The sequence below is a fragment of the Moschus berezovskii genome, chromosome Y, assembly GCF_049115385.1.
Source record: "Moschus berezovskii isolate FMDL1 chromosome Y, NW_MosBer_1.0, whole genome shotgun sequence".
NCBI lineage: Eukaryota > Metazoa > Chordata > Mammalia > Artiodactyla > Moschidae > Moschus > Moschus berezovskii.
The window spans coordinates 54,269,136-54,296,678 of record NC_142489.1 but is presented as its reverse complement, the minus strand read 5'-3'; the positions used below and the strand labels follow the sequence as shown (position 1 = coordinate 54,296,678).

The window sequence follows — 27,543 nt, the reverse complement described above, 5'->3', positions numbered from 1 at the left end:
AGCTCATTCAGGGTGTTGTACAGTGGAACCTAACACAATATTGTAAATCAATTACACTCCAATAAATAAATAATAAAGAATGCACCCGGCACATTAAAAAAAAAAAAAGGTGTCTATATGATTGTGTCCTTAGAAAAGGATTAGATTAGAAAATACGGTTTGAAATCTGAAAAAAAAAAAAAAAATAAGCCACTGGTGAACTCCAGAACTACTGTTCTTTGCAGCCAGCTGTCAGCATTTCAAATGCCCCTGCTTTGGGAAAATGACTGTGAAAAGATGGGCTTTATTTTCCAACTAAACATCTTTAAAAGTCCATCGATTTTCAAAGCAAATGTAAGGAAACACCTAAACAAAAACATTGCCTCACCAGGACACGTGTTCTATGAAAGAAAGAAAATCTTCCTAAGGAGAAACATAAAAACAAACAATGCTATATGCATGGTGGTTTTTTATGAGCTTTCAGCAACACTCAGGAAAAACATGAAAACCAGTGTTGAGGTGTCAGCCAAGTTCACCGGTGTCAGACATCCCACAGAATCCCCACGTGCCTGTCCACGCATCATGTGAGAAGCAGATTTAGAAATGCTCGTGTCACAATGGCCAAAGTTCATGCGGGGAATTGGAGAAACGTGAAAGGCATGAGAAAACTTATACAGTACGCTGGTTGCAGATAAATTAAACCAGGTGGGGGGTGGGGAGGAGAAGCCAGTTACAGGAAGAACAAAGGTGGAGACACACGGCAGACCTGTGTTCTCATCCCACAAGAGAACCGTAAGCACATTACAAAGCAGCAGGCGACGTGGAAATAAGGCCCCATGGAAAACAGCATTTCCTTGGAAAGAATTCATAGTCTTGAGAAGGAAATGAAACAGAGGTATTCGGTTTTGAGACAAAAGAGTATTTCAAACAGAAATGTCAGTTCCAAAGCTAACAGAAATGAAGGTGAGTAAGGCTGTCCAGCTGCCAGCAGTAATTTTCTCTCTGAAGGCTTTTTTGTTGTTGTTATTTGTATTAAGTACTCAGCGTGTCAACATAACAGGATAAGGAGGCAGAATAAATGACCTGATCCCAGGTGGTGCCATTGGTAAAGAATCCACCTGCTAATACAGAGGTGAGGGTTTGACCCTGGATCACGAAGATCCCCCCGAAAAAGGATGTGGCAGCAACCCACTCCAGTTTCCTTGCTGGGAAGATCCCTTGGACAGAAGAGCCTGGCAGGCTATAATCCATGGGCTTTCAAAGAACTGGACATAACTGAGCACACAACAGTTCACAATAGAGTCAGGGGCGAAGTGGGTCACATGTTGGTAGGAATCCCACGTAAAGATTTGGGGGGAGATGTCCACCGATGAAGATTACGTTTGGCTTCCATTTCTTCAACCAGACCCCCAGACTACTCTCCCAGTTTCTATTAAATAGACAACTATATCTTAGGCGCACATTCAAGTCTCGTGCACAGGTTTCACGTCTGATGAGCATAGCGTGGTGTGCTGAGAACATTCCTCCCTGCAAAGGGAGGCCCGCTTTGTCCACTTGAAGGGCTGAGAGGAGACCCAGTGCCCTACTGAGCACAAAGCATCTGGGGCACTCTCTGAGATGGGAAGATGCTCTGCAAACAGGAGTGGCCTCTCCTTTTACCTCTGAGTTTGCTTCTATCAAGAAAAAGGCACTTGCGCGCTAAGTTGCTTCAGTCGCGTCCAACTCTTTGTGACCCCGTGGACTGTAGCCCACCAGGCTTCTCTGTCCATGTGATTCTCCAGAAAAGAATACTGGAGTGCATTGCCATTCCCTTCTTCAGGGGACCTTCCTGACTCAGGGATCGAACCCGCGTTTATTAACTCTGCTGCATTGGCAGGTGGGTTCTATACTACTAGTGCCCAAAGAAAAAGGTATTCAACTACAGTTCCTAAAGTCCCCTATTCTAGGGAGCATGTGGGCCTTGGAGAGCATCACTATGAAAAAAAGGAGTGGAGGTGATGGAATTCCAATTGAGCTATTTCAAACCCTGAAAGATGATGCTGTGAAAGTGTTGCACTCAATATGCCAGAAAATTTGGAAAACTCAGCAGTGGCCACAGGACTGGAAATGGTCAGTCTTTATTCCAATCCCAAAGAAAGGCAACGCCAAAGAATGTGCAAACGACCGCACAATTGTACTCATCTCACACGTTAATAAAGTCATGCTCAAAATTCTCCAAGCCAGGCTTCAGTAATATGTGAACCGTGAACTTCCTACATAGTATATTAAAAAGCAGAGACATTACTTTGCCAACCAAGGTCCGTCTAGGCAAGGCTATGGTTTTTCCAGTGGTCATGTATGGATGTGAGATTTGGACTGTGAAGAAAGCTGATCGCTGTAGAATTGATGCTTTTGAAATGTGGTGCTAGAGAAGACTCTTGAGAGTCCCTTGGACTGCAAGGAGATCCAAACAGTCCATTCTAAAGGAGATCAATCCTGGGTGTTCATTGGAAGGACTGATGCTAAAGTTGAAACTCCAATACTTTGGCCATCTCATGCGACGAGTTGACTCACTGGAAAAGACTCTGATGCTGGGAAGGACTGGGGGCAGGAGGAGAAGGGGACGACAGAGAAGGAGGTGGCTGGATGGCATCACCGACTCTGTGGACCTGAGTTTGAGAGAACTCCGGGAGTTGGTGATGGACAGGGAGGCCTGGCGTGCTGTGATTCATGGGGTCGCAAAGAGTCGGACATGACTGAACGACTGAACTGAACTGAACTTCCAGATATTCAAGCAGGTTTTAGAAAAGGCAGAAGCACCAGAGATCAAATTGCCAACATCCGCTGGATCATGAAGAAAGCAAGAGAGTTCCAAAAAAACATCTATTTCTGCTTCGTTGACTATGCCAAAGCCTTTGACCGTGTGGATCAGTATGCAGGTCAGGAAGCAACAGTTAGAACCAGACATGAAACAGCAGACTGGTTCCAAATAGAAAAAGGAGTACGTCAAGGTTGTATATTGTCAACTTGCTTATTTAACTTATATGCAGAGTACATCATGAGGAACGCTGGGCTGGAAGAATCACAAGCTGGAATCAAGATTGACAGGAGAAATATCAATAACCTCAGATATGCAGATGACACCACCCTTATGGCAGAAAGTGAAGAGGAACTCAAAAGCCTCTTGATAAAAGTGAAAGAGGAGAGTGAAAAAGTTGGCTTGAAGCTAAACTTTCAGAAAACAAAGATCATGGCCTCTGGTCCCATCACTCAATGAGAAATAGATGGGGAAACAGTGGAAACAGTGTCAGACTATTTTTTGGGGCTCCAAAAGCACTGCCGATACTGGTTGCAGCCATGAAATTAAAAGACGTTACCCCTTGGGAGGAAAGTCATGACCAACCTAGATAGCATATTAAAAAGCAGAGACATTACTTTGCCAACCAAGGTCCGTCTAGTCAAGGCTATGGTTTTTCCCGTGGTCATGTATGGATGTGAGAGTTGGACTGTGAAGAAAGCTGATCACCAAAGGATTGATGCTTCTGAAATGTGGTACTGGAGAAGACTCTTGAGAATCCCTTGGATTGCAAAGAGATCCAACCAGTCCATTCTAGAGAAGATCAATCTTGGATGTTCATTGGAAGGACTGATGCTAAAGCTGAAACTCCAATACTTTGGCCACCTCATGGGACGAGTTGACTCACTGGAAAAGACTCTGATGCTCGGAAGGATTGGGGACGGGAGGCGATGGGGACGACAGAGAATGAGATGGCTGGATGGCATCACCGACTCTGTGGACATGAGTTTGAGTGAACTCCGTGAGTTGGTGATGGACAGGGAGTCCTGGCGTGTTGTGATTCATGGGGTCACAAAGAGTCGGACACGACTGAGTGACTGAACTGAACTGAACTGTTGTTAATGAACGATAGGGAAAAAACCTCATGTCCAGGTGAGCACAGGTCATGAGCAGGCACCACAAGAAAAAGACGAGCAGTAGAAAGAAGAAAATGAGGGGGTAGTGGTATGGAAAGAAGCAAAGAGAAGAAATAAGAATAAACACAGGAGTTCCCTGAGGTCAGTGGCTAAGACTCTGCACTCCCACTGCAGGTGGCCCAGGTTCAGTCCCTCCTCACATGCCACAACTGATCCCCTGGGTAGATTAGAACAGGCCAACAGAACCACCTCCTCCCAAAAGACATCTTTTTTTTGTTGTCATTTGGAATTCCCTGGTGGTTCAGATGGTAAAGAGTCTGCAGTGCGGGAGACCTGAGTTCAATCCCTGGTTTGGAAAGATTCCCTAGAGAAGGGAATGACAACCCAGTCCAGTATTCTTGCCTGGATAATCCCATGGACAGAGAAGCCTTGCAGGCAACAGTCAGAACCACCTACTCCAAGAAAACATCTTTTTTGTTTTGTTTTTTTTTTAAGATTAAAAATTATAAAGAAGAACCAAAATATAGAAATAATGCAACTGATATGAAGAACTGACTCATTGGAAAATATCCTGATTCCGGGAAAGATTGAAGCCTGGAGGAGAAGCGGACCACAGAGCAGATGGTTGGATGGCATCACCAACTCGATGGACGTGAGTCTGAGTAAACTCCGGGAGATGGCGATGGACAGGGAGGCCTGGTGTGCTGCAGTCCATGGGGTCGTAAAGAGTCTGACACGACTGAGCAACTGAACTGAACGCAACAAACAATATTCAGATGAAACGTACTAGACAATTAACAATTCTTTCATTGCAACTTATGCACAATATATTCTTGTTAAAAACTCATACTGCTTGCCCAACATTATTAACGTGTTCAAGTTTCTCCTGTTTTTCAAAAACCAGAAATACATAACCATCATGATGCAAGTCAGATGAAAAAGTCACTGCTTTTGGTAAACTATGGGACGGGTTATTTGCAATATTTCCTTTACAGGGGACAGGGGAGGACAGTGGATATGAAGTCCCCTCCTTTAAGCAGAAAAACAGAGAAAAGTATTCTGGGAAAAAAAAAAAAAAAAAAAGGCTAGATGAGGTGGTCAACCCTGCTGTAGGTAGTGCACAGGGCTAATTCCAGGGAGAGCTCCCTCTACAGTCTGGCTAGGGGATTGCAACATCGTTAAAAATCCCTGTTAGTCTTTTTTTTTTCTTTTTCTTTTTTTAATGTTGATGGTTTGGAAGTCAGGGAGCTAGGTGCATGTTGGGTTTGTGTGTGGGGAGGGGTTTCCTAAAGTCGAAAGTTGCCAGGTGGGTATTGAATCATCTGCCACTTTTGAGTTCCAAAGGAAAAATGCCATTCATCTTGTAAACAGAGAAAACCACCTCAGTGATATAGATGGTAACGATATTAAAGGCAGTGATTTATCCTTGGAGAAAAAGTCCCCAAAGTCGTCTGCAAAGATAACGAATTGCAGAAGCATAGCAGCTGGCATGGATAAAAAACTTGCCTATTCCCACGGCAACTGCATACCTTTATCAAGGATCTCTCCATTAAGCCAGCACGTCAATATAGCTTTTGATTAGCAAGCAGACTGGTGAACTAGGGCCGCCCGGTGCTATGGATAGGCACAACTCAACTCAGGCAGATGTTTCACGGTTCCCTTGAACGCACACAGGTAAATCAGGAGCTGATTTTGGTGTTACGAAAAGCACCACCTGCTTGGGACTCCAATTCAATACACAACTCTTTTTTTTTTTTTTTTTTTGACCATGTAGGTGATGTAATGATTAGAAATGGATATCTTTATATAGGAAGGACACACTGAAAATCTAACAAACTCAGGAAGGCTCAGAATTCTCTTATCTTGTGACTCAGCTGTCACAGATGAGCATTCCAAGCAGGTGTTGGCTGTAAGCTCAAGGAGCCAAAGTCGTTAATGTTAGTTGACGGGAACATCTTTCGTCTTTGATTTCACTCTGACCAATTTCAAGAGAAACATTTCACTTTCCAAGAGCTGCGCTAGTGACTGGCTCATTCCAGGACGATATACCCAAGTGTAAGGAGAAATGCTTGATTACTATTATTCAAGAAGTGTGCTAGAACTTCCCTGGTGGTCCAGTGGCTAAACCCTGGTCAGAAAACCAGGTCCCACACACACCACAACTAAAATTTCATGTGCAGCAACTAAAAAGTTATATCCCACGTGTGGTAAATAAGACCCAGTACAGCCAAAAAAAACAAAAACAAAAAAAGTGCCCGCATCCATGGACTCACAGTTGTATTGAACACAGACTTCCTGTGTATCCCCTAAAAGCAAGCCTACTGGCTGAGAAGTATCTGATTTATTCTGGGGTGTGTAGAGTCTGGGCTCCGCAGACCTTAATGACAAAATCAGATGTGACATTGGCTGAGAAAGTCTCAACCAAGAAGATACCATCAAGACCTGTCAGACTCAACTGCAGGTCATATTTTTTTGTTGTTCAATAGCTGTTATGTCCGATTCTTTGTGACCCCATGGACTGTAGCCTACCAGGCTCCTCCATCCATGGGATTCTCCAGAATGAATCCTGGATTCTCCAGACAAGAATACTGGAGTGGGTTGCCATTTCCTTCTCCAGGGGATCTTCCCAACCCAGGGATCGAACCTGGGTCTCCAGCATTGGAGGCAGACTATTTAACCTCTGAACCATTACCCAAACTCATGTCCATTGAGTCAGTGACACCATCCAACCATCTCATCCTCTGTCATCCTCTTCCCCTCCCGCCTTCAATCTTTCCCAGCATCAGGGTCTTTTCCCATGAGTCAACTGTTCACATCAGGCAGCCAAAGTACTGGAACTTCAGTTTCAGCATCAGTCCTTTTAATAAATATTGAGGACTGATTTCCTTTAGGATTGACTGGTTTGATCTCCTTGCTGTCCAAGGGACACTCAAGAGTCTTCTCCAACACCACAGTTCAAAAGCATCAATTCTTCAGTGCTCCGATTTCTTGGTCAACATCAAATTTTCTTTTGGACAAAGGTCTCATAAATGTTGTCATCAGGCATGTCATACCCAGCAGGGTCCACACCGTCCTGCATGATACTCAGAGAAGTAGAATGGAGAAAGTTGGTGAAGCTGTTGACCTGTTTTCAAAATTTAATTCGCTAAGTAACAATTACTAGCATTCATGAGAAGGCAGTTTCAGGATCTGAAACAGTGATGACATGTTCCCTGCATACATGAAGCAGAGGAGATGAGAGACTTCAGTACTGGAAAACTTAGGTTGTCCACATGGAAACACAGTGTAGTTCTATTTTAAAGAATTTTTACTGTCACAGCAAAAGTAAGGAATTCTCTCAGTTTGGGGACCTACCTAGGGTTCCAGTGGATAAGGTTCTCAATACAGGGGATATGGGTTCAATCCCTGGTCAGGGAACTAAGGTCCCACATGACCTGCAAGGTGGAGCCAAAAAATAAAATAAATTTTAAAAGAAAACTTTGACAAGAGAGAAATTCTCTCATCCTAAGACTCTCAAGAAGAATCATGCTTACTCATATGGTGTTGAACATGACTGCAAAGTAACCCTTGAAAGCCCAAGGAGGGCATTCTACTCAGTTTCCTTTGGAAGGAATATAGCCCCCCGAAAGTTTCAATTCCTCATCAGCACTGTGTTCAGCTGCTCAGTCACTTCTGACACTTTGCGACCCCACAGACTGAGCCCACTAGGCTCCTCTGTCCATGGAATTCTCCCGACAAGAACACTGGAGTGAGTTGCCATTCCCTTCTCCAGAGGCTCTTCCCGACCCAGAGACTGAACCTACATCTCCTGTATTGGCATGCAGATTCTTTACCATCTGAGCCACCAGAGGACGGCACAATTTATCACCCAAACCAGGACACCTGAGAGGAGAAGGGGGTGGGCTTATCACCTGGGACCTGGGCAAGGGGTGTTGGCTGTAACCATTCTGGGTAAACAAGAGGCTGCCATGATTATTGATGAGATGGTTGGATGGCATCACTGCCTCAAAGGATATGCTGCTGCTGCTGCTGCTGCTAAGTCACTTCAGTCGTGTCCGACTCGATGCAACAGCACAGATAGCAGCCCACCAGGCTCCTGTCCCTGGGATTCTCCAGGCAAGAACACTGGAGTGGGTTACCATTTCCTTCTCCAATGCATGAAAGTGAAAAGTGAAAGTGAAGTCGCTCAGTCATGTCCAGCTCTTTGCGACCCCATGGACTGCAGCCTACCAGGCTACTCCACCCATGAAATTTTCCAGGCAAGAGTACTGGAGTGGGGTACCATTGCCTTCTCCCCAGTGGACATGAGTCTGAGTAAATTCTGGGAGTAGCTGATGGACAGGGAGGCCTGGCGTGCTGCAGTCCATGGGGTCACAAAGAGTTGGACACAACTGAGCGACTGAACTGAAGCATGATTATTAGAAAGAAGGTTGTGAGATCTGTTCAGCCATTCTTGCCCCCAACTACACACTAGAATCATCATGGGTGAACAAACACAAGCATAAACCTATATTACATCAGCATACACACATTTACATGTACACACACATATGCGTTTGTGTATACTGAGATGTCTCATCTCTACTCCAGACCAGTTAAATGAGATTTCTGAAAATGGAATGAATCTTGAGCATAGATTTTTAACAGGTCCCCCAGGCGATATAAATAGGCAAAGGACAGAGAACCACTGACCTGGACACCCTCCGAAGACCTTCCAGCTCTCAAAACTTTGGGATCCTAATTTCTGAGCATGAAGCTCTCACCCTTCCTATGGTCAACTGCAAACTACTCTCCTTTCTAGAACGCAAAAAATTTCACACTAGTACAATAATAACCAAGAGGATAATAATAACCAACATATATTTACGAAGAGTTTACACTTTACCAAGACATTTCCCCTTTACAAAAACACGTTTTCAACATTATCTTTTTTTCTTTGCATTAACGTTGCATAAACTCTATGAGAAAGTCAGGTTGGTTATTATGATTACTGACTTTCGACGGGTGAAGATATTGAGATGTCAGAGATGATGCACACTGGCACAAGGCATCTAACACAAAGAGCCTATGGAGTAATCTCGCCCATGTCTTGATTACAAATGGTATGGGTTAGGAGCACACGCCTGGGGATCCCTGCCACGTGGGTCTGGCTTTCACATCTGTCATTCACTGGCTTGATGAGCTGGGGCAAGTTACATAACCTCTGCATGTATCAGGTCTAAAATTAAAGTTAACACCGACACTTGCTCTGCAGCAGCGGTGTAAGTATTGCATAACATTTCACATGCCACATCTCAGCAGCAGGTCCCAAAAATAGTAACAATGTGATTATTGTTGCTGCTGCTACTCTTACTCCTTCTGTTACTCCCTTCCCCACCTGCTTTTACTGCTATAATTCCCCCTCCTCCTGCTCCCTCCCCCTCCTTCCCCACCAGAAATAATAATAACATTCAGTGCCAAAGGCAGAGCCCTTCAGAGAGACAAGGTTAATCATCGTGAAACCCCCGGAGCTAATCTTTACCGGCCTCTCACACACGCTCCCAAAGAACCAGAAGGCAACGTGACTCATCCTCAGAGAAGACGCTCGGTGAAACCGGACACCCCAGACGTGTGTCCGTGTTGAACCCTGAACGTCTCTGGTACAAAGAGCAAAAGATCAGTCTCTAGACAGATGCTCAGCTGGATTCAGAAACCGGGGAGAGCGGCCTCAGAGATGCGCAGCTCACATCTGCCTTTGAGGAAGAGCCCATGTTCTGTCCGGTGCAGGGAGGAGGACACCGGGTGACGGGCCTCCAGCGACATCCCCTGGGATCTTCTCCCAGGCTTCGAGAGGCCCCACTCTTTGAGGGAAGGCCCCAGCCAGAGGGAGACCAGACTTATCAGTACAAGCGTCTGGTCATGTCTGCCCCGTAGCTGCCTCCGGACCAGTGTTGTAGCCTGTGGTTTTCCCCCTCCATTTCTCCCCCATCCCTCCTTCACAATATCAGATTCTATTGCTGAGTAGAGACTCCTCAATGAAAAATAACACGAAACACCCCCATATGTGTCAAACAACTCTGTCAAGAATGGCACAGTGGTACCTTACTCAACTGAGATGCCGTGAAAACCTTACAAAATGCTTTTTTCCAAACTGTATTACTGCATAACTTTCTAAGAGTTTATTTGGAAGGTTTTATAGAGTTACAAAATATGTCTGACTTGTCTCTCTTTCTGATGAAATGCCTACAGCGTGAGGCTTAAAAAAAGTGATTATAGATCATGTTCTAGTCATGTCATCTTTGTTGTGCAAATTAAATTTGTTATGCCACATTAGCTGAAAGATATGAATATTTTAATAACACTCAATCTATAAATGGCAAGGAAAATGAGTTAGAATTTTAAAATATAGTCAATTGCAAGGAACTGGATTTCTTGAGGACACGTTTCATCTAGAGAGGAAAGGTATTCTAAATTACTGCATTTCCAAAGTAACCATTTAATTTCATTCTCATTTTGATAATTCAGGTTTTTCTACATACTGAAAATATTAAAAATAATCAAAACCATTAAAATGGTAGTTGGATCCAGTAATCTAAGTGTTCTTAATGTTAATATTATTACATATAACACTATTAAGTTAAGGATAACAAAAATAAAATAGTTACTATGTGACAAAAGGTATTCTACACTCTATATATTAACTTATCTGGATTCAGAAATATTTAAAATTTTAAGCATAATAATATTTTCTTATACATATTAACAATTTAGTGATTATCTGGTAAATTAAATATTTCCAATGTTAATATTGTTATGGTGGAAAATAATAACAATGCAATAGTGAAACAGTTCTTACCATGTGACAAACAGAATTCTAGGCTCCTTATACACATTAACTCACTTAGCCTCACACACATTCTATAATTTAGGTGTTAATTACATTGTGTTATCCATAATATATAATGTAAGGAACTGAAAAACAGAGAGGTTAAGTAACCTTCCCAAGGTCACACAGCTATATGTGGCACTTCCTGAATTTGAACCAAACAGTCTGCATGAATGAGGAAAAGCAAAATGCTGACTTACCTTAAGCCAGACCCATTAAACTTTCACTCTGTGAGTGGGTGTCTGTGTGTAAAGCTATCAATGTACATGCGAACTGAGTTGCTGTAAATCACACTGATGTGATTTAAATGCACTGGAATTTTAAAATCCGAATATGTATGGTCCTTGCTGAGTACTCACACTGAGTATCAGAAGCACGTTCAGTGGGCTTTGGCAGCCTGCCTCTCTTGTCCAAGGGAGTCTATCATCTCTGAAGAGTTTCTGGAAATGACACAATGAATGAAAAATGCCACTAGTAAAGCTGGGTCAGCACAGGCCTGTCTGCTTTTAGGCCAGCAACAGAACTTTCCAGGTATACGTCAATCATTTTGTCAGACCTCTCACGCAATTAGCAGCAAATAGTCACTTAGGGCCTACTGTATGCCGTTCCCTTTACCAAATGCCAGAACTTTTAAAAGGTTAAGCATGGGGACTTCCCTGGTGATCCAGTGATTGGGACTCTGCCTACCAATGCAGAGTTGAACCAAGGTTTGATTCCTGGTCTGGGAAGATTCCACATGCCACAGAGCAGCTAAGCCCATGAATCACAACTACTGAAACTTGTGTGCCTAAAGTCACTGCAATGAGAAGCCTGCAAATGAAGAGGAGCCCCTGATAACCACAACCAAAGAAAGTCCACCCAAAAGCCAGCCACGGCCCAGCACAGCCAAAAACAATAAATAAAATGACAAAACAAAATGTTTAAGTATGACTCTAACACTGTTCTCAACTAGCAATACTCATATGAAAAGAATCCAATTTACATGAAATGTTTATCATTTGTCCCTCTAAGGAACAGTCAATAAAATACCCTAAACTTTTGAAGAGAATTCCAAGAGCATCCCGCTTTTACAGCGACTATGATACAGTTACGATACCGTACTTTTTGAGATGTGATTTAGAATACAGCACTGTGTAAGTTTGAGATGGAGAATGTAACAATTTGACTCACACGTCATGAAATAACCACATAGGTGATTAACAATGGTGTGTTAGTTTTAGGCGTACAGCAAACGGATTCAGTTCTGCATACACATGTATCTATTGTGTTTCAAATTCTTTTCCCATTTAGGCTGTTAATAATATTGGGCAGAGTTCCCTGTGCTGTCCAGCAGGTCCTTGCTGGTTCTCTATGTTAGATACAGCAGTGTGTGCATGTGCATCCAAAACTCCCTAACTATCCCTCCCCCCACCCTTCCCGCCAAGCCCCCACTGCACACACATAACCATACGTTCATTCTCTAAGTGAGTCTGTTTATGTTTTGTAAGTAAGTTCATCTGTATGATTCCTTTTTAGATTCCACGTATATGCAATATGATATGTATCACAGGCTATTTCTCTTTTTCTGTCTGACTGACTTCACTCAGTATGACAATCTCTAGGTCTACCCACGCTGTTGCAAATGGAACTACTGATAATGAATGAACTTTTAAACCCTTTACTCATAATCTGGAATTCCAATGGCCAGGATTCACCTTAGGAGTCTTTTTTTTTTTTTTTTAGTTCTACCAGTTTATTGCTACCAACCCATCTCCCTCCACTCTCATGCATGTAACCGCATGGAGTGTAGCCCACCAGGCTCCTCTGTCCATGGACTTTTCCAGGCAAGAATACTGGAATGGGTTGCCATCTCCTTCTCCGAGGAGTCATGTTGTTTTAACAAGTGACCTGACTCCAGGGACTAGGTTGGGTAGGGTTTCACATCATCAGTGCCAACTGAAGGATTACACCCCTGTCTTGCAATGGCTGGGCGCCATCTTTCTTTCTCATGAGACTTTAGCCTACCTGCCTCATTCATTATTACACCCATGAGCCATGAAAAATGTCAAACACAGAGCACTCACAGGCGACATTGCTGAATAAATATATTCATAGATGAAGGAGACGGTTAATCAGTTCTTAACAGGACTGTGTTGAATAAAACACTTACTTGAAAGTATCAGCTCTGATGGGTATGTTAAAAAACTTTATCATATTACTTAATAGACAGCCTAGATCTTCGTGTATTTAATACTTCTAGCACTGACACCCATGGAAAGTCATAAATTATAAGTTTATTAAAACACAAATTCAGATAGCATGGTTGTAAAAGCCAGTAGGAAGACCCCATTTAAGTGGTGAAAAGCCTAAGCAAATCATTAAACCTCCATATCTAACATAATCTTTCCCCTCTTCACATCATTCACAAGTGGACACTACCAGAAGTTGATATGATGTTCACAAGTCTAGATTATTGATAAGATGTCTGGAAGTGAAATATGCAAAAGGGAGTAATATTACACTTAATGTTAGGCCATTGACTGTATAATCCATCAAGTTACTGGCAGCTATTAGGTTGAAAGTGTTAGTCACTCACTTGTATCCATTCTTTGAGACCCCATGAACTGTACCCTACTAGACTTCTCCATCTGTCCAGGGGATTCTCCAGCCAAGAATACTGGAGTGTGTTGCATTTCCTTCTCCAGGGGATCTTCCTGACCCAGCAATTGAATCTATGTCTCCTGCATTAACAGGCTGATCCTTTACCACTGAGCCACCGGGAAGTTATTAGGTTAGATGATCTCATTTGATGGCTTTTTATATAATGTTTTGTACCAAGTTTGAGATAGAAATTTTTATACAGTAAATTATACATTCCATTTACCTATGAGTGTATGGTATATATATCACATATATTAATTTTTACATGGGTAGTCAATTTTTGTTTCTCTAAATTTGTGTCTGTATTCTCTAAATACTCTAGGAAGAATGTGTTTCTTTAGAAATAAGAAAAATGTTATTTCTTAAAATGTAAACTCGTACAGGAGTACAAATAACTTACACTTCTTCTATGAAATAATGATGCCGTTTTGAGAAAGCTGAGCACCAAAGAATTGATGCTTTTGAACTGTGGTGTTGGAGAAGACTCTTGAGAGTCCTTTGGACTGCAAGGATATCAAACGAGACCATCCTAAAGGAAATCACTCCTGAATATTCATTGGAAGAACTGATGCTAAAGCTGAAGCTCCAATATTTTGGCCACCTGATGCGAAGAACTGACTCACTGGAAAAGACCCTGATGCTGGGAAAGATTGAGGGCAGGAGAAGGGGACAACAGACGAAGAGATGGTTGGATGGCATTACCAACTCAATAGGTGTGAGTTTGAGAAAGTTATGGAAATTGGTGATGGATAGGGACACCTGGCATGCTGAAGTACATGGGGTCGCAAAGAGTTGGACATGACTGAGCAACTGCACTGAACTTGAGTGTGAGTTTGTCCATCCACAAACGAAATTCAAAAGCCTACTTTCATGACCTACAAGTTTCCCGCTGTTATTTAGTCACTCAGCTGTGTTTGGCTCTTTGTAAACCCCCTGGACTCTAGCTCACCAGGCTCCTCTGTTACATTAGCAATAGCTCTAATTATGAGAACTCATTAATAGAGAACATCTACTCATTAATATATAAGTTATATTTACTTTAAAAATGGAGTTTTCTTCACTAAAAACATGGTTCATTCCAAAAACTGCAATTTAGGAGGCCTGAAGACCCCTTCCTCAACTGTAGGTATGTGCCATCTCAAGACTGTTTATTGGAACTATAAAGGAGTTAGGATGTAAAGAAAAAAGAAAACACCTTTTATTCATAAAGATTCTCTGTCTCTTACTACCAATCACTGTCAACAAATGGCTCCAGGTACCTATGACTTAGAAAATTAAATTCAGCTACACATTGGAAGAGACCCTGACGCTGGGAAGGACTGAAGGCATAAGAGAGGGCGCTAGAAGATAAGCTGGTTAGATAGCATCACTGACTCAGTGGACATGACTTTGAGCAAACCCTGGGAGATGCTGAAGGACAGAGAAGCCTGGTGTGCTGCAGACCGTGGGGTAACAAAGAGTTGGACAAGACAGTGACTGAACGCACACACATGATCCAACAATTCCACTTACATGTATATACTCAAAGGAATTGAAAGCAGAGTCTTGAAAAGATATTTGTACACCCATGTATATAATACCATTTTTCACAACAGCTAAAAAAGTGGAAGCTCCCCAAGGATCTATTGACGGATGAATGGAAAAACAAAGTGTGCTATTTGCAGATAAGTTCAGTTCAGTCTCTCAGTCGTGTCAGACACTTTGTGACCCCATGGACCACAGCCTGCCAGGCCTCCCTGTCCATCACCAACTCCCGGAGTTCACTCAAACTCATGTCCATTGAGTTGGTGATGCCATCCAGCCATCTCATTCTCTGTCGTCCCCGTCTCCTCCCACCCACAATCCCTCCTAGTATCAGAGTCTTTTCGAGGGAGTCAACTCGTCGCATGAGGTGGCCAAAGTACTGGAGTTTCAGGTTTAGCATCAGTCCTTTCAATGAACACCCAGGATTTATCTCCTTTAGAATGGACTTGTTGGATCTCCTGGTAGTACAAGTGACTCTCAAGAGTCTTCTCCAGCACCACAGTTCAAAAGCATCGATTCTTCGGCGATCAGCTTTCTTCACAGTCCAACTCTCACATCCATACATAACCACGGGAAAAATCATAGCCTTGACTAGATGGACCTTTGTTGACAAAGTAATGTTTCTGCTTTTTAATATGCTATCTAGGTTGGTCATAACTTTTCTTTCAAGGAGTAAGCGTTTTTTAATTTCCTGGCTGCAATCAGCATCCACAGTGATTTTGGAGCCCCCCAAAATAAAGTCTGACACTGTTTCCACTATTTCCCCATCTATTTCCCATGAAGAGGTGGGACTAGATGCCATGATATTTGCAGATAATTGAACATTATTCACTTAAAAAGGAAAGAAATTTTGACATATGTCACAGTGTGGATGTACTGATGCTAGTAAAGTTCAGTTCAGTTCAATTCAGTCACTCAGTCATGTCTGACTCTTTGCGACCCCATGAATCCCAGCACGCCAGGCTTCCCTGTCCATCACCGACTCCCGGAGTTCACTCAAACTCATGTCCATCGAGCTGGTGATGCCATCCAGCCATATAATTCTCTGTCGTCCCCGTCTCCTCCCACCCCCAATCCCTCCCTGAGTCAAATCGTCCAATGAGGTGGCCAAAGTATTGGAGTTTCAGTTTTAGCATCAGTCCTTCCAATGAACACACAGGATTGATCTCCTCTACAATGGATTGGTTGGATCTCCTTGCAGTCCAAGGGACTCTCAAGCGTCTTCTACAGCACCACAGTTCAAACGCATCAATTCTTCGTGATCAGTTTGCTTCACAGTCCAACTCTCACATCCATACATGACTACGGGAAAAACCATAGACTTGACTAGACGGACCTTGGTTGGCAAAGTAATGTCTCTGCTTTTTAATATGCTATCTAGGTTGGTCATAACTTTCCTTCCAAGGAGTGTCTTTTAATTTCCTGGCTGCAATCAGCATCTGCAGTGATTTTGGAGCCCCAAAAAATAAAGTCTGACAGTTTCCACTGATTCCCCATCTATTTACCATGAAGTGATGGGACCAGATGCCATGATTTTTATTTTCTGAATGTTGAGCTTCAAGCCAACATTTTCACTCTCCTCTTTCACTTTCATCAAGAGGCTTTTTAGTTCCTCTTCACTTGCTGCCATAAGGGTGATGTCATCTGAATATCTGAGGTTATTGATATTTCTCCCAGCAATCTTGATTCCAGCTTGTGCTTCTTCCAGCCCAGCGTTCCTCATGATGTACCCTGCATAGAAGTTAAATAAGACGGGTGACAATATACAACCTTGACGTACTCCTTTTCCTATTTGGAACCAGTCTGTTGTTCCATGTACAGTTCTGACTGTTGCTTCCTGATCTGCATACAGGTTTCTCAAGAGACAGGTCAGGTGGTCTGGGATTCCCATCTCTTTCAGAATGTTCCACAGTTTATTGTGATCCACACAGTCAAAGGCTTTGGCATAGTCAATGAGGCAGAAATAGATGTTTTTCTGGAGCTCTCTTGCTTTCTCCATGATCCAGCGGATGTTGGCTATTTGATCTCTGGTTCCTCTGCCTTTTCTAACACCTGCTTGAACATCTGGATTTCACCGTTCACATATTGCTGAAGCCTGGCTTGGAGAATTTTGAGCATGACTTTACTAGCGTGTGAGATAAGTCCAATTGTGCAGTAGTTTGAGCATTCTTTGGCCTTGCCTTTCTTTGGGATTGGAATGAAGACTGACATTTTCCAGTCCTGTGGCCACTGCTGAGTTTTCCAAATTTGCTGGCATATTGAGTGCAGCACTTTCACAACATCATTTTTCAGGATATGAAATAGCTCAATTGGAATTCTATCACCTCCACTAGCTTTGTTCATAGTGATGCTGTCTAAGGCCCACTTGACTTCATATTCCAAGATATCTGGCTCCAGGTGAGTGATCATGCCATCGTGATTATCTTGGCTGTGAAGATCTTTTTTGTACAGTTCTTCTGTGTATTCTTGCTAACTCTTCTTAATATCTTCTGCTTCTGTTAGGTCCATATCATTTCTGTCCTTTATTGAGCCCATCTTTGCATGAAATATTCCCTTGATATCTCTAATTTTCTTGAAGAGATCTCTTGTTTTTCCTATTCTGCTGTTTCCCTGTATTTCTTTGCATTGATCGCTGAGGATGGCTTTCTTATCTCTCCTTGCCCTTCTTTGGAACTCTGCATTCAGATGCTTATATCTTTCCTTTACTCCGTTGCTTTTCGCTTCCCTTCTTTTCACAGCTATTTGTAAGGCCTCCTCAGACAGCCATTTTGCTTTTTTGTATTTCTTTTCCATGGGAATGGTCTTGCTTCCTGTCTCCTGTACAATGCCACGAACCTCCATCCATAGTTCATCAGGCACTCTATCTATCAGATCTAGTCCCTTAAATCTGTTTCTTACTTCAACTGTATAATCATAAGAGATTTGATTTAGGTCATATCTGAAGGTCCAGTGGTTTCCCCTACTTTCTTCAAATTCAGTCTGAATTTGACAATAAGGAGTTCATGATCTGAGCCACAGTCAGCTCCTGGTCTTGTTTTTGCTGACTGTATAGAGCTTCTCCATCTTTGGCTGCAAATAATATAATCAGTCTGATTTCACTGTTGACCATCTGGTGATGTCCTTGTGTATAGTCTTCTCTTGTGTTGTTGGAAGAGGGTGTTTGCTATGCGTTCTCTTGGCAAATGTCTATTAGCCTTTGCCCTGCTTCATTTCATGCTCCAAGGCCAAATTTGCCTGTTACTCCAGGTGTTTCTTGACTTCCTACTTTTGCACTCCAGTCCTCTGTAATGAAAAAGACTTCTTTTTCGGGTATGAGTTCTAAAACTTCTTGTAGGTTTTCATAAAATCATTCAACTTCGGCTTCTGGTTGGCGCACAGACTTGGCTTAATATAATACTGATCGATTTGCCTTGGAAACAAACAGAAATCATTCTGTCGTTTACGTGGGTATAATAACACCTTTAGGGCACATGCTAAGTGAAATAAACTAATCACAAAATGACAAAATAAATAAATAAAAATAAAAACATGGTTCAAACAGTAGACTCAACAAAGTCATGGCTATTTAGAAACTCAGTGACCATTTTAGGTAAGAATAAACATAGAATCATTCTAAACAAGTAACATACTCCACAGCCACTTGACTTTTATGCAGAGCAGAACTTAATTCATCAGTACTCTACAGAGTAAACAGCTTTCCTGGTAGCTCAGCTGGTAAAGAATCTGCCTCCAATGCAGGAGACCCCGGCTCGATTCCTGGGTGGGGAAGATCCCCTAGAAAAGGGATAGGCTACCCACTCCCAGTATTCTGGGGCTTCCCTGGTGGCTCAGACAGTAAAGAAGGCGCCTGTAATGCGGGAGATGTGGGTTCAATCCTTGGGTAGGAAAGATGCCCTGGAGAAGGGCATGGCAACCCACTCCAATATTAGAATCCCTTGAATAGAGGAGCCTGGTGGGTTGCAGTCTGGGGAGTTGCAAAGAATCAGACACAACTGAGTGACGAAGCACAGCAATCTAAGTCAGGGGTCCCCAACCTCTGGAGACTAATGCCTGATGATCTGAGGTGGAGCTGTTGTCATAATAAAAATAAAATAAAATGAACATTAAATGGAATGTGCTTGAATCAACTGGAAAGCATCCACTTGCACCCCCAGCCCATGGAAAAATTGACTTCCACAAACCACTTCCTGATTTCAAAAAGGTTGGGGACTGCTGGTAAGTCCCACTCTCCTCTGGCTGGCCTTATTCTCCCAGCATTTCTAGGACTGTTGTCAAGAAGCTGTGCAGAATCTTTTCTATCTCTTAATGATGAAAAGTGACAGTGAAAGTCTCTCAGTCATGCCTGATTCTTCGCGACCTCATGGACTATAGTCCATGGGACTTCCAGGCCAGAATAATGGAGTGGGTAGCTGTTTCCCTTCTCCAGAGGATCTTCCCTACCCAGGAATGGAATCCAGGTCTCCTGCATTGTGGGTGGAGTCTTTACCAACTGGGCCACCAGGGAAGCCTGATGATGAAGCTGAGGCTTATTTAGCCCTGACTTTCTATTTAGGCACCTCCCTCTCCCAAACCTGCATTATGGTTCTGGTAACCTTTTGACCCAGCTCCCCTGGTGGCTCAGCAGCAAAGAATTTGACTGTCAATCCAATACAGGAGACTGGGGCTCTATCCTTGGGTCGGGAAGGGAATGGCAACCCACGCCAGTATTCTTGCCTTGAGAATCCCATGAACAGATGATCCTAGTGGGCTACAGTCCAGAGGGATCTCAAAAGAGTCAGACACGACTGAGTGCCTGAACCACCACCACCATCACCACCACCCGGGTGGCCACAATGAGAACTTCTCAAAGATCATTCGTCCTCATCCTTGTCTACATCTTAGATTCCCCTGCCTGGAACAGTGGTCTTCAGCCTTGACTCACCTGGGAGCTGTCTGTCTCTTCCTGATGATAGTTTTGATGTCCAACCTCCATCATAGACTGATCAAAAGCAGAAGATTGACGCTGGAAGGTTGTACACCCTACACAGTAGGAGGGTGTCCCAGGTCCCAAGACTGAATATGGGGAAACGGACGTGGTCTGCATTGTCTGCAAACCCCCTCCCAACTTGCATGCAGAACCGGGAAGAGCAGGTGGCTCTTCTACCTCAGCACCCTGTCCTCTCCTTCTCAACTGTGCCCGTGAGCGGGAAGGCCTTCCTCCCTGTACCCAGGCAGTGACTTGCCCTAAATCATGTCCTGAACCCTCTTCCTCCACAGGATGAAAGAACACCTCTGAGTCTGTCTTGAGAACTCCCGTGCTTAATGGTTTGCTGCAAGATAAGACTCTCATACTGGCTGCTGCAGCTAAGTCGCTTCAGTTGTGTCTGACTTGTTGCGACCCCATGTACTCTAGCCCATCAGGCTCCTCCGTCCATGGGATTTTCCAGGCAAGAGGACAGGAGTGGGTTGCCATTTCCTTCTCAAAAGTGAAAAGTTGCTCAGTGATATCCGATTCTGCAACCCCACGAGCTGTATAGTCCAGAATCCTGGGGCCAGAATCCTGGAGTGGGTAGCCTTTTCCCTTCTCCAGGGGATCTTCCCAACCAAGGGATCAAACCGAGGTCTCCCACATTGCAGGCTGATTCTTTACCAGCTGAGCTACAAGGGAATCTGCCAAATGCATACATATGACCCCTCCCTGTTAAGCCTTCCTCTCCTCCCCACAAGCCACCCCTCTGGGTCATCTCAGAGCACCGAGCTGAGCTTCCTGCACTAGATGGCATTTCCCTACCAGCTGTCCACGCTACACAAGTCAGTGTATATAGGTCAGTACTATTCTTTCAGTGCATTCCACCCTCTCCTTCTCCGTGGGGTCCACATATCCGTTCTCTGCGTCCACGTCTCTATTTCCACCCTGCACACAGGTTCACAAGTACCATTTTTCAAGTTAAACTGCCTTGGAAGTTTGAAGATACTTGAAGCCGAATTTTCTCTTTGCCTTAGCCAGTCAGATACACCAACTAAAGACTGTATCAAACAACCTAAAGATTCATAACTCTTCTAAACAGGTATTACATGTTAACTACCTTCTAGATGCTGGCAGCAACCAGTCCGGACGAGACAGTCCCTACCCCAAATCAACTCTGAACACAGAGGGTGGAGGCTAAACACATCACTCACCAAAATAAGAGGTGATAAATGCTGTCACAATGCCCCATGCCTGGCAGCAAAGAGAAGAGTGGGATTAATATTGACAGAATTTGTTTGACTTTAATCCAAAAGGGCAGCCTGAGACAGAAGGGTTGTTTAGGCCTTGAAGGATAAGTAGAATATAACAGAACAGACAAATGTGAAACTACGTTCCAGCAAGAAAAGACAGGGAGATAAAAATGGACAGTTTATCCATCAGGATTTTTTTTTTTTTTCAAATGCCTACTCCAGTCTTTTTCTTGTATTAGACACTAAATACAGAGAAGTCAATGGCACCGCACTCCAGTACTCTTGCCTGGGAAATCCCATGGACAGAGGAGCTTGGTAGGCTGCAGTCCATGGGGTCACGAAGAGTCGGACACAACTGAGCAACTTTACTTTCACTTTTCACTTTCATGCATTGGGGAAGGAAATGGCAACCCACTCCATTGTTCTTGCCTGGAGAATCCCAGGGACAGTGGAGCATGGTGGGCTGCCATCTGTGGGGTCACACAGAGTCCGACATAACTGAAGCGACTTAGCAGCAGCAGCAGCAGACACTAAATAAAGTTTATTTAAAGAGTGATGAGAGGCACAAAGAAAAATTGATTCGATACATGGTATATCAGAAAGTAGGACCTTGGCCAAAGACATGACCCCCGCTTATAACACCGTTCCTAATGCAAATTTTGTTCTCATTACAATAACCAACTTTACGACACAACTTTCAAGAAAAACAGTTATCAGAGTTACCACTGTAACTGATAAGTGAAGGAAGGGTTGCTTTCTTTTTTTATATTTATTTATTTTTTATTGGAGGCTACTTACTTTACAATATTATATTAGTTGGTTTTGCCATAAATTGACATGAATCCACCCCGGGTGTACATGTCTTCCCCATCTTGAAACCCCTCCCACCTCACTCCCCATCCCATCCCTCTGGGTCATCCCCATGCACCAGCCCCGAGCATCCTGTCTCATGCATCGAAACTGGACTAGCGATGCATTTCACATATGATAATATACATGTTTCAATGTCATTCTCCCAAATCATCCCACCCTCGCCCTCTCCCACAGAGTCCAAAAGACTGTTCTACACACCTGTGTCTCTTTTACTGTCTTGTATACAGGGTTATCTTTATCATCTTTCTAAATTGTATATATATGCGTTAGTATACTGTACAGGTGTTTTTCTTTCTGGCTTACTTCACTCTGTATAATAGGCTCCAGTTTCATCCACATCATTAGAAATGATTCAAAAGTATTCTCTTTAATGGCTGATTAATATTCCATGTGTATATGTACCAAAGCTTTATTATCCATTCGTCTGCAGATGGACATCTAGGTTGCTTCCATTTCCTGGCTATTATAAACAGTGCTGCGATGAACATTGGAGTATATGTGATTCTTTCAAATCTGGTTTCTTCACTGTGTATGGCCAGGAGTGCGATTGCTGTGTCGTATGGCAGTTCTATTTCCAGTTTTCTAAGGAGTCTCCTCACTGTTCTCCAAAGTTGCTGTACTAGTCTGCATTCCCACCAACAGTGTAACAGGGTTGCCTTTTCTCCACACCCACTCCAGCATTTATTGCATGTAGACTTTTGGATAGCAGCCATTCCGACTCGTGTGTAATGGTATCTCATTGTGATTTTGATTTGCATTTCTCTGATAATGAGGGATGCTGAGCATTTTTTCATGTGTTTATTAGCCATCTGTATGTCTTCTTTGGAGAAATGTCTGTTTAGTTCCTTGGCCCATTTTTTGATTGGGTCTTTTATTTTTGTGGAATTGAGCTGGAGGAGCTGCTTGTATATTTTGGAGATGAATTCTTTGTCAGTTGTTTCATTTGCTATTATTTTATCCCATTCTGAAGGTTGTCTTTCCACCTTGCTTATAGTTTCCTTTGCTGTGCAGAAGCTTTTAACTTTAATTAGGCCCCATTTGTTTAGTTTTGCTTTTATTTCCAATATTCTGGGAGGTGGGTCATGGAGGATCCTGCTGTGATTTATGTCGGAGAGTGTTTTGCCTATGTTCTCCTCTAGGAGTTTTATAGTTTCTGGTCTTACATTTAGATCTTTAATCCATTTTGAGTTTATTTTTGTGTATGGTGTTAGGGAGTGTTCTAGTTTAATTCTTTTATAAGTGGTTGACCAGTTTTCCCAGCACCACTTGTTAAAGAGATTGTCTTTTTTCCATTGAATATTCTTGCATCCCTTGTCAAAGATAAGGTGTCCATAGGTGCGTGGATTTATCTCTGGCTTTCTATTTTGTTCCATTGATCTATATTTCTGTCTTTATGCCAGTCCCATACTGTCTTGATGACTGTGGCTTTGTAGTAGAGCCTGAAGTCCGGCAGCTTGATTCCCACAGTTCCATTCTTCTTCCTCAAGATTGCTTTGGCTATTCGAGGTTTTTTATATTTCCATACAAATTGTGAGATTATTTGTTCTAGCTCTGTGAAAAACACCGTTGGTAGCTTGATAGGGTTTGCATTGAACTTATAAATTACTTTGCATAATATACTCATTTTCATAATACTTATTCTTCCAATCCACGGACACGGTATATTTCTCCATCTAGTAGTGTCCTCTCTGATTTCTTTCACCAGTGTTTTATAGTTTTCTATATACAGGTCTTTGGTTTCTTTAGGTATCTATATTCCTTTTTTTGTATGGTAAATATATTTTTATTGTTGAGGAGCCATTGTATTATATTCCATAGTGGCTGCACCATTTTATTCTCCCTCCTGCAGTACACAAGAGCCACATCTTTGTGCCAACACGTGTTACTTTCTGGGTTAATTTTTGGGGGTGGGGTGGAGGGTGGGGGGAAGGGAACGATAGCTATTCTGATCAAGGTAAGATAACATTCTTAATACCTTTATTTTATTTTTTAATTTTTATTTTTTATTGGAGGCTAATTACTTTACAATATTATATTGGTTGGTTTCGCCATACATTGACATGAATCTACCACGGGTGTACATGTGTTCCCCTTCTCGAATCCCCCTCCCACCTTCCTCCTAGCCTTATCCTCCCTCTGGGTCATCCCCCATGCACCAGCCCCGAGCATCATGTATCATGCTTCGAACCTGGACTGGTGATTCATTTCACATATGATAATACACATGTTTCAATGCCATTCTCCCAAATCATCCCACCCTCACCCTATCTCACAGAGTCCCAAAGACTGTTCTGTACACCTGTGTCTCTTTTGTTGTCTCCTATACAGGGTTATCCTTACCATCTTTCTAAATTCCATATATACGCATTAGTATACTGTATTGGTGTTTTTCTTTCTGGCTTACTTCACTCTGTAAAATAGGCTCCATTTTCATCCACCTCGTTAGAACTGATTCAAATGTATTCTTTTTAATGGCTGAGTAATACTCCATTGTGTATACGTAAAAAAGCTTTCTTATCCATTCGTATGCAGATGGACATCTAGGTTGCTTCCATGTCCTGGCTATTATAAACAGTGCTGCGATGAACATTGGAGTACATGTGTCTCTTTCAATACTGGTTTCCTCGGTGTGTATGCCCAGGAGTGCGATTGCTAGATCATATGGCAGTTCTGTTTCCAGTTTTTTAAGGAGTCTCCACACTGTTCTCCATAGTGGCTGTACTAGTCTGCATTCCCACCAACAGTGTAACAGGGTTGCCTTTTCTCCACACCCTCTCCAGCATTTATTGCATGTAGACTGTTGGATAGCAGCCATTTTGACTGTTGCGAAATGGTATCTCATTGTGATTTTGATTTGCATTTCTCTGATAATGAGGGATATTGAGCATTTCTTCATGTGTTTGCTGGCCATCTGTATGTCTTCTTAGGAGAAACGTCTGTTTAGTTCTTTGGCCCATTTTTTGATTGGGTCTTTTATTTTTCTGGAATTGAGCTGGAGGAGCTGCTTGTATATTTTGGAGATTAATTTCTTGTCAGTTGTTTCATTTGCTATTATTTTCTCCCATTCTGAAGGCTGTCTTTTCACCTTGCTTATAGTTTCCTTTGCTGCGCAGAAGCTTTTAATTTTAATTAGGTCCCATTTGTTTAGTTTTGCTTTTATTTCCAATATTCTGGGAGGTGGATCATGGAGGATCCTGCTGTGATTTATATCGGAGAGTGTTTTGCCTATGTTCTCCTCTAGGAGTTTTATAGCTTCTGGTCTTACATTTAGATCCTTAATCCATTTTGAGTTTAATTTTGTGTATGGTGTTAGGGAGTGTTCTAATTTAATTCTTTTACAAGTGGTTGACCAGTTTTCCCAGCACCACTTGTTAAAGAGATTGTCTTTTCTCCACTGAATATTCTTGTCTCCCTTGTCAAAGATAAGGTGTCCATAGGTCCGTGGATTTATCTCTGGTTTTCTATTTTGTTCCACTGATCTATATTTCTGTCTTTATGCCAGTACTGTACTGTCTTGTCGACTGTGGTTTTGTTGTAGACCCTGAAGTCCAGGAGGTTGATTAACCTAGTTCCATTCTTCTTCCTCAAGATTGCTTTGCCTATTTGATGTGTTTTGTATTTCCATACAAATTGTGAAATTATTTGTTCTAGCTCTGTGAAAAACACCGTTGGTAGCTTGATAGGGATTGCATTGAACTTATAAATTACTTTGGGTAGTATACTCATTTTCACAATACTTATTCTTCCAATCCACGGACACGGTATATTTCTCCATCTATTATTGTTGTCTCTGATTTTTTTCACCAGTGTTTTATAGTTTTCTCTGTACAGGTCTTTTGTATCTTTAGATAGATACATTACTAAGTATTTTATTCTTTTCTTTGCAACAGTGAATGGAATAGTTTCCTTAATTTCTCTTTCTATTTTCTCATTACTAGTGTGTAGGAATGCAAGGGATTTCGGTGTGTTGATTTTATATCCTGCACCTTTGCTGTATTCATTGATTAACTCTAGTAGTTTTCTGGTAGAGACTTTAGGGTTTTCTGTGTATAGCATCATATCATCAGCGAACAGTGAAAGTTTTACTTCTTCTTTTCCAGTTTCGTTTGCTTTTATGTCTTTTTCTGCTCTGATTGCTGTGGCCTAAAATTCCAGAACTATGTTGAACAGTATCGGTGAGAGTGGGCACCCTTGTCTTGTTCCTGAATTTAGGGGAAATGCTTTCAGATTTTCAGCATTGAGGATAATGTTTTCTGTGGGTTTGTCATATATAGCTTTTATTATGTTGAGATATGATCCTTCTATTCCTGCCTTCTGGAGGGTTTTTAACATAAATGGATGTTGAATTTTGTCGAAGGCTTTCTCTGCATCTATTGAGATAATCATATGATTTTTATTTTTCAGTTTGTTAATGTGGTGTATTACCTTAATTGATTTGTGGATATTGAAGAATTCTTGCATCCCTGGGATAAAGCCCACTTGGTCATGATGTATGATCTTCTTAATGTGTTGTTGGATTCTGATTTCTAGAATTTTGTTAAGGATTTTTGCATCTATGTTCATCAGTGATATTGGCCTATAGTTTTCTTTTTTTTTGTGGGATCTTTACCAGGTTTTGGGATTAGGGTGATGGTGGCCTCATAGAATGAGTTTGGAAGTTTCCCTTCCTCAGCAATTTTCTCGAAGAGTTTGAGCAGGAGAGGTGTTAGCTCTTCTCTAAGTTTTTGGTAGAATTCAGCTATGAAGCCATCTGGACCTGGGCTTTAATTTGCTGGAAGATTTCTGATTAGAGATTCAATTTCCATGCTTGTGGTGGGTCTGTTCAGATTTTCTATTTCTTCCTGGTTCAGTTTTGGAAAGTTGTACTTTTCTAAGAATTTGGCCATTTCTTCCAAGTTGTCCATTTTTTTGGAATATAATTCCTGGTAGTAGTCTCTTATTATCCTTTGTGTTTCTGTGTTGTCTGCTGTGATCTCTCCATTTTCATTTCTACTTTTATTGATTTGGTTTTTCTTCCTTTGTTTCCCGATGAGTCTGGCTAGTGATTTGTCAGTTTTATTCACCCTCTCAAAGAACCAGCTTTTGGTTTTGTTGATTTTTGCCCTGGTCTCTTTTGCTTCTTTTGCTTTTATTTCTGCCCTAATTTTTAAGATGTCTTTCCTTATACTCACCCTCGGACTCTTCATTTCTTCCTTTTCTAGTTGCTTTAGGTGTAGAATTAGGTTATTTAGTTGACTTTTTTCTTGTTTATTGAGGTATGCCTGTTTTGCTATGAACCTTCCCCTTAGCACTGCTTTTACAGCGCCCCCCACCCCCCAGGTTTTGGGTTGTTGCATTTTCATTCGTTTCTATGTATATTTTGATTTCTTCTATGATTCGTTAGTTATTAAGCAATGTGTTGTTCATCCTCCCTATGTTGGCATTTTTAATAGATTTTCTCCTGTAATTGAGATCTAATCTTACTGCATTGTGGTCAGAAAAGATGCTTGGAATGATTTCAAGTTTTTTGAATTTACCAAGGCTAGATTTATGGCCCAGGATATGATCTAATC

The 27,543-nt window shown here is 42.2% G+C and overlaps 1 pseudogene; it reads right to left on the bottom strand.

Annotated features, from left to right (window-relative positions):
- Positions 1–9,566: 9,566 nt before the first annotated feature.
- LOC148773123 (MYND-type zinc finger-containing chromatin reader ZMYND8-like) overlaps positions 9,567–27,543 on the bottom strand; it is a 53,051-nt pseudogene continuing 35,074 nt past the window's right edge.